Below are 19348 nucleotides of genomic sequence, written 5' to 3' on the forward strand. Positions count from 1 at the left end.
GCAGGTCCAGACTTTTCCTCGGACTCCCTCCCGGCTAGCCGCGGCGCACTAATGCCCTGCAGGCTGTGATCACGCTGCCAACCCCAGTCCTCTCCCGGCGCTCCGACTGGAGCCAGAGCCTCAGCTCCCAGCCCCGCCCGCCCCGGCGGGTGAGCAGACAAGCCTCTCGGCTGGTGAGTGCCGGTCGGCCCCGATCCTCTGCGCTGGAATCTCTCCGCTTTGCCCTCCGCACCCCTGTTGCTGTGCTCTCCTCCGCGGCTGCGAAGCTCCCCCACTCCGCCACCCTGTTTTTCTCTTTTGCCCTAACCAGGTACGTGGGGGGTTTCTTGCCTTTTGGGAGGTCTGAGGTCTTCTGCCAGTGTTCAGTAGGTGCTCTGTAGGAGTTGTTCCACGTGTAGATGTATTTCTGGTGTATTCTTGGAGGAAGGTGATCTCCGCGTCTTACTCTTCCGCCATCTTCCCGGAAGTCCTCCGCGATGCATTCTTTAATAAGAGGTGAGGTGATCTGAATTCTGTTGTCATCTCAGCCACAGACACTTGTGTAGTTGTGTTCTGCTGGCCATTCTGTGACTCCATTTCATAAATGGTAAAAGGTGGAATAGAACCTTTCTATACTAAGGGAAATCCTCTAGGAATGAAGAGGATTTTTAAATCTGCAAGTTGCCTAGAGATCCCTGGAGACAAATAGTTTCTCTAATGTATTTTAAAAAAAAAGAAGTGAGCACACCAATAGTTTCACAAGCAACAAATCATTATTTAGATAGAATTGTTCAAGATTTCCTATAAAAGGAATTAACTGAAGGGAAAGCCTGGAAGTCACTAAAAAGAACTCAGTTGTAAAATAGAAAAACTGTCATACATGTTGGACCCTTCTTGAACTCTAAGGTTATAATGAGGAGACCATAGTTCTGCCACATTTAAGGGAAAAAAAAATGTAGCATCTGAAAATTCAAATTTACAAACCAGATCAATTAATGGGTGATTATTCACATTATAAAAGGATTTATTGCTTTACAAATGGATTCCCTGCAGGGTTCCATTTTAATAACTGAGGTCTCTCTGTGTTAGGACTCACTGCCAATTAAAAGTCAATCAGAAGCAAAGATAAAGCACCTCTGAAATTAAAATGTATGTCAAAGGGAAATCATCAGTAGAGTTACAAAAATTCACATTATGTACAACTTCGCAAGGACACGGAATTTTTTTCACAAGCCTTTATTGATCACCTAGTACAAACTAAGCTGGTCCCAAAGAGTCACTGCCAGGAGATCTCAAAAAGTGGAATGAATGACCCCTGTCTTCGGAATTTCCACAATGTGATTGCAGTAGTGTGAAGAGGTTCCATCAGCATTTCTGAGGGGAGGGCACAATGCTTTCTTGTGGAAGTAGGTCCTGCACATTGTCAGTTCCCTTTCACTAATTGCCAAGGAGGCATCTCTGTCATTGCATAACCACAAAATGCCCTTACACATTCCCAACATCTTTTGTACCACCTACCTACACACCTCTTTGGAGAACCTTTGTGATGCTCAGAAGTTCTGCTTGAATCCTAGGACGTTAGTGCTAGAGGACATCTTAGAGGCCAGGTTCAACTCTTTTGTTTAGGTGAGGGAGATATTGAGGCAAAATGAAATGAAGTAGCAAGTCTTCCAATGGCCCCTCCAAGAATCTTTCTATCAAATAAATCTCTTTGGAGAAAGTGAGGACATTGGATGTCTACTATCTAAACTCAACTTTTTTCTACATCAAACTCTCTCCATATTTCCCCATGTTTTCCCTTTCTATCTCTGTCCTTTTCTCTCAGTTTTAGGAAAGGAGTCCTCTTATTCTCACTCAGGTTCAGCGTCCATCTCTTTCCTGGAACCTCTCTTCACAACGGCTTGGTTTCTTCCACTGGTAGGATTTTAGAACAGAAAGGGTGATAAGTGGAAATCTAGCCCAATGATTCTAATGGCTTTGTGGACAAAGTTCTCTAGCAAAGTAAGGAAAGTCCTCTGCTGGGGACTTAAAGAGGGGAGAGGGTTTGGAGCGGCTGTGATGGGTTCGATAGGGTGTAAACAACAAGATGAGTCAGAGAGATTCTTTTTTATTGTGCTTGGTTCTGTTAAGGTCCAGCTGATGGGATTACACAAAACGTTTACTGACCTAATCAGCATGTTTTCATTATTTTCTGCAGCAGTTTGCAGCAGTCTAAGGATGTGAGAAGAGAAAGCCCTCTTGGAAGTCATTCATAGTGGATGAATGATATAGTATAAGGAGAATGAGGGATTTGGATTTGATAGCAAACTTATCATGGAAATGGCTGGCTGCAGGGTCCATCCCGGAGAAGCAACGTGATTCAACAGGTGATCTGGATTCCACAACCTGGAAAGCTTCAAGGAGCCAGAAGGCATTTGACATGCTGACTCTGGTGGTGAGAGAGTGGAAGAAGTGGAGGTGGTGTTTCCGAGGGAAAAGGTCAGAATTTCGGATCTCAAACGTGCAACAGTTTTGCGTAATTGTGTTGTCGCTGGTATGGGCAGCTGGTGTGGTTGAGGCCTGAGGCCAAGTCTGAACCAAGTTATTAACAGAAATGTTAAAGCCTCTAAAAACGGTATGGAAAGAGAGAATGAGACAGGTGCTGAAGCCATTTTGTAAAGTAAATGGAAGCGAATTTGAAAAGAATGATTCAAATTTCCATTAAAATGCCTCTGGGACAAAAGATTACAAGAAGATATGCAACAGTTCTCAACTCCCTTCATATTAGTAGAATGCATTTGGGAAACCTAAAATAAGGCTTCATTTACTCGCTGAATTTATATTGATGTCGTTATTCAATCGATAGGTAGGTATTTTGGATACAGTGTGCATAGTATAAACAACGGGAATATCAACCCTGTGTCAGACACTGTACTGAGCACTGCTTTGCAATTGGGAATAAACAAGTAACCTGTAAAGGTATTTACAGCCCAGTGAAGGAGGAAAGAGATTCAATCTCAGCGGACTGTATAGTAAGTACTAACGGTGTATGCTCACAGAATGAATGCCTGCTCCAGTCTGTAGAGTCAAGGAAGGGCTTCTGGATGAGGCAACATGTAAGCTGGGACTTGAAAGATAATATGAGTCAAAGAAGTGGCAGGTGATACTGATAGGTGCTAGCAAAGGAAACGGCAAGAACAAAGGCTCAGGCACAGAAAGGAGCAGCACACACAGAGTTAAAGGTGTGGAGGTGATGGAAAGTTAGGCTGGGAGGAAAGCAATAGCAGGCACTACGTGCACAAGGACCTCTTATCACTCTAAGGCGTTGTCATATTATCCTGAAAGCATAGGAAGCAATGAAGAAGTTTTTATGCTGGAGGAAGGATGTGATCAGATCTGCATTTTTAGAAAGCTCCTTCTTGTTGCCATTTAGAGAGTGCATTAGCCTGAAGAGGTGGGCATGGACATATGAAGTCCGGTCATAGTAAGTCATTATACCAGTGACGGAGAGAGGAGACTGGAAGGTAACACCCAAGACTTCTGGCTTGTGCAAGAGAAAGGCAGTGACCCAAATCTTGCATGTTTGAGCAGTCGGTTTAGGCAAAGGGAATAGGAAGATAATAGTCCCGTCTTAAGCATATTGAGTTTGAGATGCTAGTGGGCTATGCAAGGGAGCATGGTCAGTTGGCAGATGTGAAGTCAGATCCCGTGAGAGACCTGGGCCTGCAGATGGGGATGTAGTTCCTTCGGGAAACTGAAGCCTTGAGACGGGGAAATCCATGAGAGACAATGAGAAGAGGGGGTGGCAGGAAGCCTGAGGAACTCCACGTGTCACAAAACGATTGCTGTAATTCAGGTATAAGATTATGCTGGTCTCGCAGTCTAAAAGATCGTAGCCGTGGGAGCGAAAGGATATAGGTAGGTTTCTGGAAATGATATAGAGGTGATTCCAAACTTAACGTTTGTGAAGCCCCAGGATGTCTTTCATTACAACAAATCCTTGGTTGACCCAAATGCCTTAGAAAGTCATCTTGTTGTGTTTTCTTTTTAGGAAATGATGAAGCCAGTTCAGGTATCCCAAAACAAGACACTGCTAGTTACTAGCAGAATTCACTGCTAGTGACTCTAACTGCCACTAGTCAAGGGAATTTTCAGCAACATGTAGTCATGTAGGGCCTGAGGTTAAATTCTTGAAGTGTAAGCAAGTCTTGAAGGTCCAAGCTGTAATCAGATGGATAGTTTTATAGCAAAGACAAAATATTCATTGACACCCCAGTATCTCAGTCTAATTCAGTAACTGGCACTTCCTACTTTCCTCTATTTGGCTGAATATCTGGTTCACTCAGTCTTTTCAACAGCCCTAGGGGAGAGCCTATGCCTTCCGGAAAAGCAGGGATATTCTCTCAATCTGGGGGTAAAGGCACCATACACAGCTTCCTAAAGTCCGGGTTGCTGCATCTCTCTTCCCCGGGTTCCACCCAGTACCTCATTAGCAATTCTCCTTTTTTGGAAGTATTTTCTCAGCCTGGAGAAATGGCAGGTTCCCATTCTCCAGTCACTCCTAAGTGGCCTGACTCTGGTAGATAATGTGTCTCTGGGACTCCCTGTCCCTACCTGAACTAACTCACCTTGGTGTTCTGCCTCCAGGCCCTATGCAACTAGCTTTCTTTACTCTCTAACTTTCAACTACTAACTCACTCGAAGCTCCCCAAGACACGTATAAATTTTAAGATCAGCATTTTTAAAACTTTACCTCTTCGTTCAATAGCAACTTGGGCTAAGAGAGCTCTCAGTTTTCTCATCCATAAAATGGGAATAATAATAAGCTTACCACAGTACCTGACACATGGTTATGGCTCAGTAAATCTTAGCTATCATTCTTATCATTACTAGGGTTGAAGTCCCAACTCCCATATTCTGTGTAATAAAAAGTAAGGTACCTTCTCTCTGACCTCAGTGTTCTCATTTGACAAATGGGGATTATAATGCCTGCCTATCTCCTAAAGTTAAGAGGCTCCGATGGGAGACCGGAAACAAAATTACCTTGCATGTTACAGGGATCTATGGAAATACTACGTTTTTGACGTTTTCTTTTAAGGTAGTACCTTGCCTAGGTGTTATCGCCAGAAAAACAACAATAATTGTGTTGAATCCTAGCTCGGCCTATAGAAGATGTGAGAAATAGGAAATCTGACTTATCATTTTGTCACACAGTTGCCTTTGATAACATATGTGAAGGAGACTCAAAGATTCTCTGACTTTTATTTGAGGTTGAATTCTCGAAATGCTGCATACCTGAACCATGAATACTTAGTTCCCAGTAAAATGTCTTCTCTGAATTATTTCATAATACAAGGCTATTACAGTTAAGAATTAATCTAAGAAATGGCCACGTGAAGCACGTTCTGCCTCATTTATGAAGTTCCCATTGAAAACATTTGTCCCTTCTTCTGCTCAGCATTAATAAGGATCTACACAATAAATACCAGCAAAAACTTAATACTAGGACTGAATTCAGTGCCTTTTAACGTACATTTATGATTCTACCTACGATACAGTGAGCACTATGTATCCTAATTTTGATCTTGGTTTATTAAAGGGATTGCACATGGGCTGGAACTGGCCAGCTGACGAGGATTTAGGCTAATTGGGGACAAGCTGATCATTTTTCCCTCTTATAGAATATCTCCTTCAGTTACTTAGCACAGCACTCTTGTCCTCTGCTTACTCATGATTTCTATTTATGTTACCTGGCCCAGCTGTTGCCTCATTTTAACTTCACCTCTCATCACTAACTGGACAAATTCTTTCTTTCCTGCAGTTCAGATCCCTGAGGGAAGGGATGTGATTGCCTCAGCCGAGCACTTGCACATCTGTCTGGGAGGAGCCCTTCGTGGCAGGCCCAACTCGTCTGCTGGCAAACTGGAGACAGGCCACCTGGAACAGGGGACCATTCTCAGTCCAGCCAGGACAGGGCAGAGCTGCTGATTCAGAACATGCTGTCCAGACAACTTCCCTGACTGAGGTTTGTGCTTTTATCTTTTGTTTTATTTTGCTTGTTTGTTTATTTTTTCCTGGTACATAGGAATGTCAATGTCTAAGCCTTCTTTGAGGTAAATAGTTTTTAAAAATTAATTGATATATTGACTTAGAAACCTTTTTGAGCAGGCACTAAATCAACATTACAACTCATTTCTCTTTCTAAAAAATAAAAGGAAAACCTAGTTTACTGAGAGGTTTCTTAAAGAATTCTAATTAATTGAGATTTTATTAACAAAAGGCCACTCTGGCACATTCCACAAATGAAGAAGTACCTCTATTTGCCAGTGTTAGTGGTACAAAGTGGCACAATACATTGTCTGTGCCCTTTCTATTTCTAAAGTCGGGTCTTACAAGTCCTGAGCGATCGGGTATACGTGGTGGTGTGCCAAAGTCATCTAGGACCAGTTCTCAAGAGGTGGTTGTTAAACTTTCAAGCATTCTGTGAGCTGCTTGTTGTTAAACACAGCCCTTGTTCAAATTCCGTTAAATCAACTCATAATTAAATCACTTATATTAAAAGCATAGGTAGTTAATATTCAAAACTCATCACTTTCTTATTAGTTTATTACATTATCTCTTACCTCTGCTTTTGAGGTTTGTGATGCCTCTTGTACCTGTGTGGTTAAAAGACTGTATAATTGTGTCCTCCTGCAAATCTCTTTCACCTCCATGTGCAGAGACATCATGCTGGCAGCTTGAAATCCCAGATGATAGGAATATTTACACCATGGAAATAGACACACACACACGCTACAAATCTGCCCTTCCCCACCATGCCTCCTTCCTGGAGAGCCAGTTGTTAAACATTTTCCACCACATCACTGGGTATCTGTTTTACACATTGAAAGGAAAACTTTTGTATGTGCTCCAATTGGCAGCAATCTTGGAATCAGAAAAAGAATACTTTTAAAAAATGTTGGGAACCATTGCTCTAACCCCGTCACCTATCTATCAATCCATTAAACTTGTTCTCCAATAACACAAGCACTGAAGCCTTCCTAGATCACCTCTCTCGTTTAACAGCCCTTCTATAACGTAGAAAATCTCAGAATGCTTTATTTTTTTGAAGGGTGTGGTCAAAGTTCTCTGAAGCTTAGACAGAGAAACCCACACATATGCACCTGTACAAAATGCCCAAGTGAGAACGGTGGTACATTCACCACTATGAATAAACTATAATAGAGTTTAAGTTTCTTGAAACAATTACAACTTCCGTTTAAATTCAGATGTTTTACTGTCTCATCCACTCTACATATTCTTGAATACAAATGAAGTATACTAACGTTTTCCTCCACATTTTTGATTCATGATGACCTCATTAACCGTCAAGTAAATTAATCCTGATTATAACCTTTTGAGACATTACTACATTAATAGGATGTGGAAGAGGCTTACTGATGGAATATTTCGTTAATATATTTTGCCACTTAAGAAATTGCCAAAGTGGTTTAATGTTTCAAATTCTCTTACAAAACAACTGGACAGAGTGATGGCAAAAGAAAAAAAAATATATATATATATATATATACACACACATACACATATATGACCTAATCACTATTGGAAAATATATGTACTTGGGACTCGGGGAGGGGGGAGGTTTGTGAGTCTGGCAAACAGGCAAGGTGGGCCTGCCATACGTTGATTTGTATGATGAGCTAAGGAGCTTCCTAGGCAGACCTCATCCGAATGGAACAGAGAACCAAACACGAGCTCGGTCAGGAACAGAGCCAGGGAGGGGTGATTATGAATCCATCAGAGCATCTGTCACTTGGATCAGCTCCTGGCCTAGTCCTCTACCCTATGTCTGAGTCCTGAGGCGAGTTGGGATAATATAAGTGAAAATGATAGGACTGCTCAGGAAATCCATTCTACGATGCTAGAGCACATGCGTTATTGCTTTGGGAACCCTCCAGTGTAACAGAAGTCTAAGAAAAAGAAAGGCACCAGTTCCCCCGCATTTCACAAGGGGATTCTGAACAGCTGTGGCATCTCATGGGTGCTTGAGCATTGGTGGAGGAGGAACCATGGAGGTGGTAGCCTGCCAAAGCAGCGGCAGCTGGGCCCATCAGAGGCCACGGTCCCCCCCGTAAGGCAATTGGGATGGGCAGAAATGTATCCATATCTAGTGGAAGAGGTAGAGGTAGAGATCAGACATGGTCCACACACCAAGCGCAGGACCTGGAGAGTTGTATCAGAAGAACAAAAACAAAGGTGAAGCATGGTAACTAACTTGACTGACTTCTGAATTCATTGGATATACTACCTAAGATTCTGAAAACTGTGGGGGGAAGGGAAGAACTTGCTACAATTTTGCCTTAGTGGGTGGTGACGAGCTTATCAAAAAGAGTTGCATCTTTTCCTGTCTTGTTAGAAGATTCCTGATGCAGATATAACTCGCACCAAGCCAAGAGCACTTTCTCAGCGAGCTGCTAGGCGGTTGACGCCGTGGAGGTGCATATCAGTGTTCATGGATTGTGCTGGTCATTGGGTTACTTCCTCAAAGAAAAGTCACTGATCATTTCAATAGGGTTTCTGAAGGGCATGTGAAAATGCTCCCCATTCTAGTTGTGGAACCACAAGAGTGCCCACTTCTAGGCCTTCCCTGGTGGCGCAGTAGTTGAGAGTCCGTCTGCTGATGCAGGGGACGCGGGTTCGTGCCCCGGTCTGGGAAGATCCCACATGCCGCGGAGGGGCTGGGCCCATGAGCCATGGCCGCTGAGCCTGCGCATCCGGAGCCTGTGCTCCGCAACGGGAGAGGCCACAACAGTGAGGCCCGCGTACCGCAAGAAAAAAAAAAAAGTGCCCACTTCTTGGGCTGAGGTGCCAGCATGAAGATCTCTTCCATGGAGGATTCGGACGCCACCTTGGGTGCTTGAAGTAGGAGCCACCCCAGCTCCCTGAATGATAAGCTCTTTTAAGAGCCATGGGGATGGTCTGTTTCATCTCTGGGAATTAGCGAGAACTGTTGGGAGAACAAAGACAATGGAAACTCTAGGCCAGCTCCCAGATGATACAATTAGGATGCAGAAATAAACCACTCCTACCAACACCTGTGAGGGCAGCACAGTGTCTTTGTGCAAATTACAAAAAAACGGCAGCCTCTCTGAGTAGCTGATTGGCAAGGAGACACACCTTTTTCGGGCTGACAGCCCCTCACTGGGGCACAGCTTGCCAGGCAGGGAACAGCTGCCCATCCCTCCATGCATTTGTGCATTGCACAAAATGCACCACCCTATGGCCCAGCCCACCAGGACCTGACACGCCGTGAGGGGGAGTTCATGGAATGTACCTCGTGTTAAGTACCAGGAGTAAATCTGGAAGGATGTGCTTTTGGAGGTCTGAGCCAGAGGCTTCGCTTGAACTGAAGCATAAAGAATGTGTGGCTGGAGCAATAGCCTGGGGAATTAGCCCTTCCATCTGGCCCGACAGTATATGCATAGCACTGCTTTGCAGCCCCAAACAGCTGCCAGTCGTAAAGGACACAAAAGGCCCAGAAAATAACTTTTTAGAGCCAGAAAATGTCACATCCACGACTGAAAACAATTATTGCAGGCCCGGAAAAGATCCTGAAATTGATGGAGGTCATCTCCTCACAGGAGAGGCCAAAAGATCCTCAGGTATCCTGACTGCCATCCACTGCTCCAGGGACCTAAGCAAAGGGGAAGGTCATGCATTGCTGGGCTCCACTGTGAGAGTGACCCTGACAGTTGAACCCAGAGGAGATGGGGACTTGGACAGAGATAACATGGATACCCAGGGAGGGGCGGAGGGTAGCAAACTGAGACAAAGTTATGTCTACTCTTGGGGATCTGGCCTGTCTGGCACATGGGGAAATTGGAAAGAATGGGCTTGTCAGACTCATATTTGAATGACTCCAAAGATAGAGATGAATATAGGGGAACAGATAGCAGGACACCAAGCACCTACAGTTAGGGGAGAGGAATAGTTCTGAGAGCAGAGCGCTGCTCCCCATTGCATTTGCTCTCCTGGCTAGAACCTCATGCACAGGTGTAGGCGTCTGAAGCTGGTGGTAGGGGGATGGGAAACTGGTGGCATTGTCAGTAGGACTTGAAAGGACTGTCCCTGAACTGTAAGACAGTGGTCACAAGTAGCCGTGTTTGTGAGCCCCTAACCAGGGCAGTGTCACAAAAGGGGGCATTCCTCCCTACTTTGTAGAAATCCCTGGCATTTAAGGCATTCCAGGGGGTTGTGGACGTGCAGGTCTTTGGTGCCTTTTGAAGGTGCTGGTGCTGTCCCAAGGCAGTGAAGGAACCATACCCAGCAGAGGTGACCTCAGGCCTAGGGGCTCCGTAGGGCCAGCAGATGGGGCAGTACCCACAGGCGCAGCCACGACTGTAGGAGAAGGTGATCACAGAGACTCATGGTAAGGGATGGGTTTATTTGTGAGCATATGTGACCTTGGACCTCCAGAGACGACTGCACAGGAAGGTGGAGACTTCGTAGAAGCCTGGCATCCAGCATTCACAAGCCACAGCAAAAGCCGGCAAAACCCAGGGGATCATAGATCTTACTTCTGAGAAAACACATTTTTTTCCCTGACAATTGGGAGAGCAGCCAAAAACTATTATATCCATCATCAGAAATGGTTTCCAGTAGCTGAAAAGGGCTTATTACCTTTCTGACCTCAAACTCTAAAATCCAAAAATATGCAGACCGCTTAAATAAAGATGCATCGTTCCCGTCATGAACAGGCCTCACTCCTCACCAGCCTTCTTCGTCCCCTGAACATGCCAAGCTTGCTCTACCTGAGGGTTTTTGCATTTGCTCTTTCCTCTCTCTGGAATGTTCTCCCTCAAGGCTTTGCAAAGTTGGCTTCCTCTTCTCATTCAGATCTCAGCTTAAATTCCTCTTCCTCAGAGAGGCTTTCTCTCCACCCACAGACACACTCTCACATTGCGTAGTTTTATGTTTTTAATGACACTTATCATTAGCTGAAATTATCTTGTTTGATTTTTTTTTTTTTAGTTACTTGTCTATTGCCTGTCTCTCTCCAACAAAATGTAGGTACCCCAAAGTTCAAGACATTTGTCTGTCTTATTCCCTAGCATATAGTAAGTACTCCTTAAGAATTGTTGAATCAATTAATTTTAAACATTCATTGGCAATTTCTCTGCAATGGGGGGAAGGAATTACTCACTACAGGTCAACATGAAAAACAGTATCTCTAGACTCTTTATCTTACTCATTTTCTAGGTAAATGAGAACCAGGAAAACTTCTGCTTCAAACTTAGTATATAATTTGCTTATATGCGTTGACAAATCATTTTCAAATTCATGTCTCTAACATCTTTGTACACTAACACTTTCCACACATCAATACTTTAACATTCATTTTGCTAGAGCGTCAGATGTCTCTACTGTTTGGAATTTGCTAATGCTAACCCAGTGCTGTTAAAATGACACATCACGGGCTTCCCTGGTGGCACAGTGGTTGAGAGTCCGCCTGCCGATGCAGGGGACATGGGTTCGTGCCCCAGTCCGGGAAGATCCCACATGCCGCAGAGCGGCTGGGCCCGTGAGCCATGGCCGCCGAGCCTGCGCGTCCGGAGCCTGTGCTCCGCAACGGGAGAGGCCACAACGGTGAGAGGCCTGCGTACCGCTTAAAAAAAAAAAAAAAAAAAAAGACATATCACTAATGAGAATTTGTGATCTATCAGCAGTGTGTAGGATAGCCTTCTACTCTATAGGAACACTAAAGCCATCTGTATACTTTGAGGAAACTCTGATCATCAAAACTGTGCCTGCTTTAAAGATATTTGTAACAGGAGACTCCGTTTCAGGCAGAATTCAAGTTCCTGTCTCGTGTTTTAGAAACTTTGTATACCCACTGGGATTGCTGTCTAATATTTTCCAAGTCCTTTTAGGTGGCTAGTTTGACACCAGATGAGCTTCTAAGACACGCTGCTGAATCATCTTCATTGGAAAATTTTAAGAACAGAATAGGTAACTGCCTACATTAGATTAGCTGTCACAGCACTTAGAAGCTGGGGATAGAAACCAGTGCAGCCCCTGAGATTTGTCCCAGCAAGGTGATTTTTTCTACCTTTGGATAATAATTGGTCCTCCAAAACTGTCAAGTTTTGCTATTAACAAATGAAATAATCTTGAGGGGAAAGAGACTATATTAACCAATATTGGGGGTTGTCTATACATATTTTTTTTCCACTAAGCATATAGCAGAAGGATATCTTGAAGGGATATTTAAGCCCAAAAAGACCACTGACTTTTGGGGACATTTCCTGATGTGTTTGGCACTTTTAAAATTTTTGCTTTTTTTCCTTTTTTATGTAAATCACCCCCTAGTAACTAGCATGGGGTATTTCTGAAATTCATTTACTGCGATTTTGTTGTATTGTCCAACAGATTGTTTCTAGTACCTTCTGATGTGTGGCAGCTGTGTTTTAACAGTTCCAAGTGTACCATATGAAAGTAATCAAAGGCATTAACACACTAGTGTCTGCAGCTCTGGAGGTATTTCCTGAACGTGGTACTGCTGGGCCGTGCAAAGTTGTACATAAATTACTTTTTTTTTTAGCATGCCGATGTGTTCTCTTAATATATGTAGAACAATCACATGTTTGTGTTTGTATCCCTGTCTTCGTGGCATAGCTATCGACAACGGGCAAGCATACTAAAATCTGTATTCAAGTGTCATTTTTACAGAGCATAGAATATACAACACATTAATCTGTGCAAAGTGATCTCTCAGATTCCCAAAGGAGGAAACAGTTAAAGTTTAGTGTTTTCTCTGATATAGTGTACCCTGGGTAGATTGGTGATGGCTAAGTACGTAGCATCCTAATGTAAGCAGTTATTGGGAAATATTTCACATACTGTATTTTATTATAGTAAGATTGCGCTGTACTTAAAGTAAATATCCCTGGATCCCCTCCAAAGCTGAAAGAGTGGAGTTGGGCTACAGGATCTGCTCCTTCAGCAATTGTGTATTATAATGAATGAGGGGAGGGATTTGAAAAAAGTGTTGCTTTGTTTATCATAAAAGGTGAGGAGAGGTAGGATAACCTGAAGAAAGTATACTTTCAAAGGACTGTTTGTCAGTAAAGCAATCAGTTGCACCATCCTGAAAGGAGATACCGGCATTTCACGTATGTTACATAAGCAAGGGATCTGAGGATGAAGCTTAAAAATTAAGGCTCCGACTGTGGCAGATGCTGTCATAAGTCATATTCTAAGATTTAAGTCTAGCTTTTCACATATCCAATGTCAGCACACTTTTGCAATCTTTATCAAGAGATGTAAACTCTTTTATCATTTGACTATGTTTTCCAGTATTTCAATGGACAGAAATGTTACAGATACAGATTTCCAGAGAACATCCCACCTCTCATTTTAGTGTACCAAGTTCACTGTCCTGGCTAGATGAAGTAATCTTTTCAAACATGCTTTAAATAAGGGGTTCTAGGACTCTGTAGCCAAGAGCCTGCATTTACTTGGCATTCCATTTCTCCCCAGTGACCATTCGTAACAGAGTCTCAGTGTGTCTGGCCCATGTAGGACTTTCACTCTTAATTAAAACAGTGATACCAAATGCTTTTAATGATTCCCCACATGCTATTATAAGGCACAGGGTAAATGTTAGAGCTGGGGCCCATCCTGGGGGAACAGCTAAAGTTTGGAACTAACATTTTCCGCACTGCTTCATCCACTGCCTTCCTTTGGCCTCCCACTGGACCTTGCTAGGCACTGGGCCACATCTAACCTTAACTCCTTGCTGAAGGAATCTCTTTGGAACATCAAACACCAGAAGAGTACATTTTCCCAATCAGAAAAAGGAAATGGTTTCAACTTTCATTTCTATCTCTCCGTTTTCTGGCTTTCTCCTGGATCCAACTGTCTTACTTCTTTACCTAGGTAAATATGGAGAAACTATGAAAGCAAGTGTCCCCTCCCCGACAACACCTTGAAAGCTTACACATTATCAATCTTCAGTGGAGTCTGCATTTAACGAGCACTTACCACAGGCAAATGGCAACACTGAAGATTTCTTTTTCATCTAGACTGAATCCCTGTCCTTAGAGGCGTGCATGAATGTGGTCTCCCAGAGAGATGGAGATGAATCTCTTGATAGACAAATAGATGTTGCTTTGAGAGAGAAGAGTTAAGGATTGTCGTACAATACAGAACCCTTGCTGCTTATGTCTCTCATTTCTGAGCCTTCACTTTGCCTGTTCTTCTCAAACAAAGAAAATCAGAAACAGTTCCTGAAAAGTTACCATTTGGATCAGCTACTTTAATGTACTCCACAAGCTCTTTGCAGGATACTTAGAATGTGCAAGGTACACGTGCTGTGCAGGAGAGAGGCACAAAATGAAAAAATCAAGCGCCCTTTCCTCCAAGAGCTCACTAGCCAGTGGGAGGGCTGGGTGTGTAAAGGAATGGACTGAGCTGGCAGAAAAGCTCAGCGAAAGCCCTGATGTGGACCACGTACAAGGTGGGAACTTTGCAGCACGCTTGGAAACGACGGAGTTGCTTGATTTGGGTGAAGATTAATCTCCATGGAAGAATAATGGGACCAGAGATGGAAGAGGGGCTAGGAATAGGAATAAGGCTGACAAGAAAGCCGAGATCCAGATGATGGGAATTGGAATGCCAGGCTAAGGTTCGACGTTGCACCTGAAGCAATAGAGGGCCACTGGAGACTTTGGAAGAACGGTGACCAATGTGATCAAATCTCTGTCTTTCCTGTGAACTGCTGAGGCGGTCTTCAACTGAAAAACCCAGAAATTATTCGGGATAAGCTTTAACGGCATCACCAACATCACGCAGATTTTATGAGAACACAGTGGTTTTAAAACTAACAGTTACAACAGAAGAACAGATATATCTGTATATATCTATACACGTATATTGAATCACTTTGCTGTACACCTGACACTAACACAACATTGTAAATTAACTATACTTAAATTTTAAAAATTGTTTAAAAGAATTATGATAGAGAAGGCAGAAATCACATTGAAAACCTGTATTTTCCACCTCGAGATGCTGTGTGTTAGAGTAATGGTTGATCTTAGCACAATCACAGAAGAGAAGAGGTTTGTCTTGGTGTGTCCCCTTCCCCATCCACCTCCATCCCTCCTCCAGCCCCTGCATCTCCATGTATTCATTTTCCATCTCAAGTGCAACAGGAAGAAGGGAACTAGCTGTCCACCCTCACCTAACCTAATGCTTTAACGGAAGTAAGGGGCAGGGTACTATATGAAATTAGTGCTCGAATAAGTGGAAGACTCCTTTTGGGTGTGATTCTTGCCCTTTCCTCTCCCACCAAAGCAAACTCCATCTGATTGTTTATCCTTGAAATTCATAGGGACCAAAGCTCTTCTGGCGTGCTATGGTTGGACTTAAAATCAGAAACAGTGTAGAGAAAAACCTTGAGCAAATTTATATTAAAATATAAATAACCGATAGTGTAGAAATCTGTCAGGTTCTCAGTAGGGAATAGATGGCGTGCTCAAATTAGGATCATTTCATGAAATTTAATGAAGAGACTATTTACAGAGTTGTGGGGAAGCCACAAGGGTTAGTGCAGCACTCTGGGATGATGAAAACACAGCTGTTATCAGACCTAGACCCAAGAAAGGAGGGTAGGGAGTGCTTCCTGGGACCCAAAATGAGAGAGTCATACAGAGAGGGCTGTCATGAGGGGAGCTCAGAGCTTTAGACAAGGGACATCATTGGCCCAAGGTGACTCTGCAGAGAGACGGTCAGGGGAATAAATACCCTGATCTCACTTTTTCCCCTCCCTTCAATCTGTTTCCAGCGCTCCCCACTGGCTGATCTCAACCAGAGCTGGAGGGCAGGGGAGTCCATTGATAAATTTCTTGTAAATCAGCTTTCCTGTGCAGAGTTGGGGAGAAAGTGCAGAATACATTTGGAGGGGTGAATGGCATACCAAGCATGAAGAGGGAGGGAGAAAGAGAAAGTAAAAGCAACCAGCTTGCGGTGAGGGTAGGAAATGTTGAAGAAGGAAGGGCTGAAACTTATTGTTCCAGAGAATTGACCATGTTCTTCCACACACGCACACACACTCACACAAACACACACACATCATTTTCAAAACTCAGTAAACAGTGTTGGGACTTCCTTGTTTCTTCTAAAGTCGAAGGAAGACATTTTCAGTCGCCCCTCATTCCACAAGATGGACACCCTTCTTGCTGTGAGGAAAATAAGTTCATTCAAATCCAGACACTAATGAGATCATAGTGTGGACACAATTCACCGTGAGGTGCATAGACAGTCTTATTTTTATTAGCCAGAACAGCAGATAGAACAAAATATTTCTTCTCTCTTCCTGTAGGACTGCCTTTCAGGGCATACACAGCCAGCCTCAGATGGAAACCCATGAGTTCGAGTTCCTGGAGTCTTTCCAACATTCCTCTTCTCTCCTCTACCCCTTAGTCCTTCCCCCAAGCAAGGACCTACTCCTCTAAGTCAAAGTTTTAGAGATCCTCATCCTTGGTTCTGTCCTGGGGAGGTGTTTTGAAATTTTTGTTCTATACCTCTTTAATTTTCCTGAGGAGTAAGATAAGATTCTTATGCCTGAAGTCTCTACAAGAGGAAACTTTCTCTTGCTAACAATGAACATAACGTTGAGACATTATTGTTCTAAAAGAACCTCTTCCCTCCTGCAGACCTCTCACTCCTCACCTGTACTCATATCCCCACCTCTTCCCCCAAAGGAGTAAAAGAGGCAAAAGGAATCTGAAACCTTGTTTTGTCACATTAACTTTAGGGGATTCTTTTTTCTGATTGTAGTTGGACAATGGATTCCTTGGTTGATTTGACTGTTTTCATAAAATATGTTCATTTTTCTTATATATAACTAAATTATCTTCTTATTCCTAAACACTTTTTGGTTATCTATAGCTGCAAAGGTCTATGAAAAATGCGGTGGCTTGAAACAATAATGTGTCAACTTCCACAATTTTATGGGTTGTCTGGGTACCTCCTGCTCGAGATGTCTCACGCAGTCATCCGAAGCCTCTAGTGGAGTGACGATCCAAGATGGAGCTCTCACATGGCTGGACATTGATGCTGGCTGTTGGTTGAGAGATGAGCTGGGGACTTGGACTAGAACACCTGTCCACAGCCTCTCTTATGTGACTTTCATTTCTCACAGCATGACAGCTAGTTTCTGAGAGAGAGTATCTCAGGGTGAGCCTTCCAAGAGACCCAAGCGGAGGCTGCCAACTTCTTATACCCTAGTGTCAGAAGTCCCAGTACAGCACTTCCACTTCAAACCTGTCCCCATAGTCAAGCGGAAAAGAATTAGACTGTGTCACCCACTTGATGTGAGGAGTATCACGCAACTACAAAGAGGGAAGGAATTGATAATGGCCACTTTTGGAAACCAAAATTTCATCTCTTCTTTTGTGTTTTCCTAATGAAATTATAATCATTCATTTGTGCCATGATTACTCTTAATATAATATAGTGGAAAGAGCACTGAATTCAGAGTGAGAAGGCCAAGCCAACAGTCTCAACCAGGGGCAGAACCAAGCCAAAGCAGCAGCTGGGCTCTGAGGTACCTCTGCATCCACGTCTAGCTCTTGGACTCTGGGGCATTTGCATGCCTTCTAATCCTGCTCCAGATGAGTGCAGAGCTAAAAAGATATAATCTGCAGTTGTTTCATCTCCATTTTAGATTCTCCTACCCGCTAATAGATTAGGGGAGGGGAACTGAGCCAGCAAGTTTACCTCAAGAATTCAGGACCAAATGGAGTAGGACCAAACAAAAATGACCCCTCTTCAACCACGGGAGCTGAAAGATAAGTGGGTCTCTCCTCTTTCGATGGCAGATTGGTTCCCCTGCTCGCCACAGGGCAACCTTTGGAGGCTATGAACAGATGAATTTGTACTAATCCCAACTCTTTCACATACTACCTGTGTGATCATGGGCTAGGCACTTTCCAATTTTCTCATTGTAGAATGAGGAGAATAGCATCTCCTCCAGAGGTGCTAGAGGATCAAGATAAATAGTGTATGAAAATTTTGTGAACAGTAAAGCCTTAGGTACAGGTAAAGTACCGCTAACAGACGTGCCTAAATCAACTAAGGCAAACTTCTTCTGTAAAGGGTCAGATCATAAATATTTTCAGCTTAGTGGACTTCATGGTCTCTGTCGCAACTATTCAACTCGACAGTTTTAATGAGTGTGAAACCAGCCTTAGAGGGACCTGGAGATTATCATACTAAGTGAAGTAAGTCAGACAGACAAAGACAAATATCATATGATATCTCATATATGTGGAATTTAGAAAAATGATATAAATGAACTTATTTACAAAACAGAAACACATGCACAGACATAGAAAACAAACTTATGGTTACCAAAGGGGAAAGGTGGGGGGGAGGGATAAATTAGGAAGTTGGGATTAACATGTACACACTACTGTATATAAAATAATCAGCAAGGACCTCCTGTATAGCACAGGGAACTCTACTCAATATTTTGTAATAATCTATATGGGGAAAGAATTTGAAAAGGAATAGATATATGTATAACTGAATCACTTTTCTGTACACTTGAAGCTAACACAACACTGTTAATCAACTATACTCCAATATAAAATAGAATTTTTTTAAAAAGGAAGCCAAAAAAAAAAGGGGTAACAAATGGGTGTGGCCAGATTTGACCCTGAGGCCAAAGTTTGACAGCCTCTGGTCTAATGTACGGTTTCACCTGGGAAAAGAATGGGAGAAAATTTGGGCCAAGTAAACTTTTAATAATATGTTTATACCTTAAGCTGTGGTTCAGATACTAGACAAGGTGAATTGCAAATGTAAAGAAATGGGAAAATACTGTTTGATACTAGCCGTTGATACCTGATGTCCTCCTAGAAAGAGAAGAGTAAGAGAAAATACCCTGACCAGTGCCCAGAAATAAAAAGTAAGAATGTGGGACCTTGGCGGTGAGAAGATCTGGTGTGTCTGGTGTGTCTGGGAAGGGAGGAATAATTTTCCATTTATTCCAGACAGGAATTGACAGTGGGAATCTGCATGATTCTCAGTGTAGCCTGACCCTGTGAATGCCCAAATCCTCAGTAGGGTTATTTAACTCAGGAAATGTTAAGAGTGAATGATGTGGGTTTTATTTTTCTTTTTGTTGTTTTAGAAACCAGTGAAGAGACTGGGCCCTCATACCTGATTCATTTGGAGCAGACCCTCAATAATGTTGGATCTTGGAGCATGGAGGCAAAGAAAATCATAAAAGGGTGAGTTCTAGAAATCACAAGGAGCCCTCTGGACTGTCACAAACCATGGAAATGGGGTGCAGAAGCATTTAACCAGGTGTCCGGAGGGC

The 19348-nt window shown here is 43.1% G+C and overlaps 1 long non-coding RNA gene across 1 annotated transcript; it reads left to right on the forward strand.

Annotated features, from left to right (window-relative positions):
- Nucleotides 1-2179: 2179 nt before the first annotated feature.
- Nucleotides 2180-19259, forward strand: LOC137227046 (uncharacterized). The gene is made up of 3 exons (XR_010944668.1): nucleotides 2180-2457; nucleotides 5780-5983; nucleotides 19160-19259. It is a non-coding gene; the product is annotated as an uncharacterized lncRNA (long non-coding RNA).
- Nucleotides 19260-19348: the final 89 nt, after the last annotated feature.

Source organism: Pseudorca crassidens, chromosome 7 (genome assembly GCF_039906515.1).
Source record: "Pseudorca crassidens isolate mPseCra1 chromosome 7, mPseCra1.hap1, whole genome shotgun sequence".
NCBI lineage: Eukaryota > Metazoa > Chordata > Mammalia > Artiodactyla > Delphinidae > Pseudorca > Pseudorca crassidens.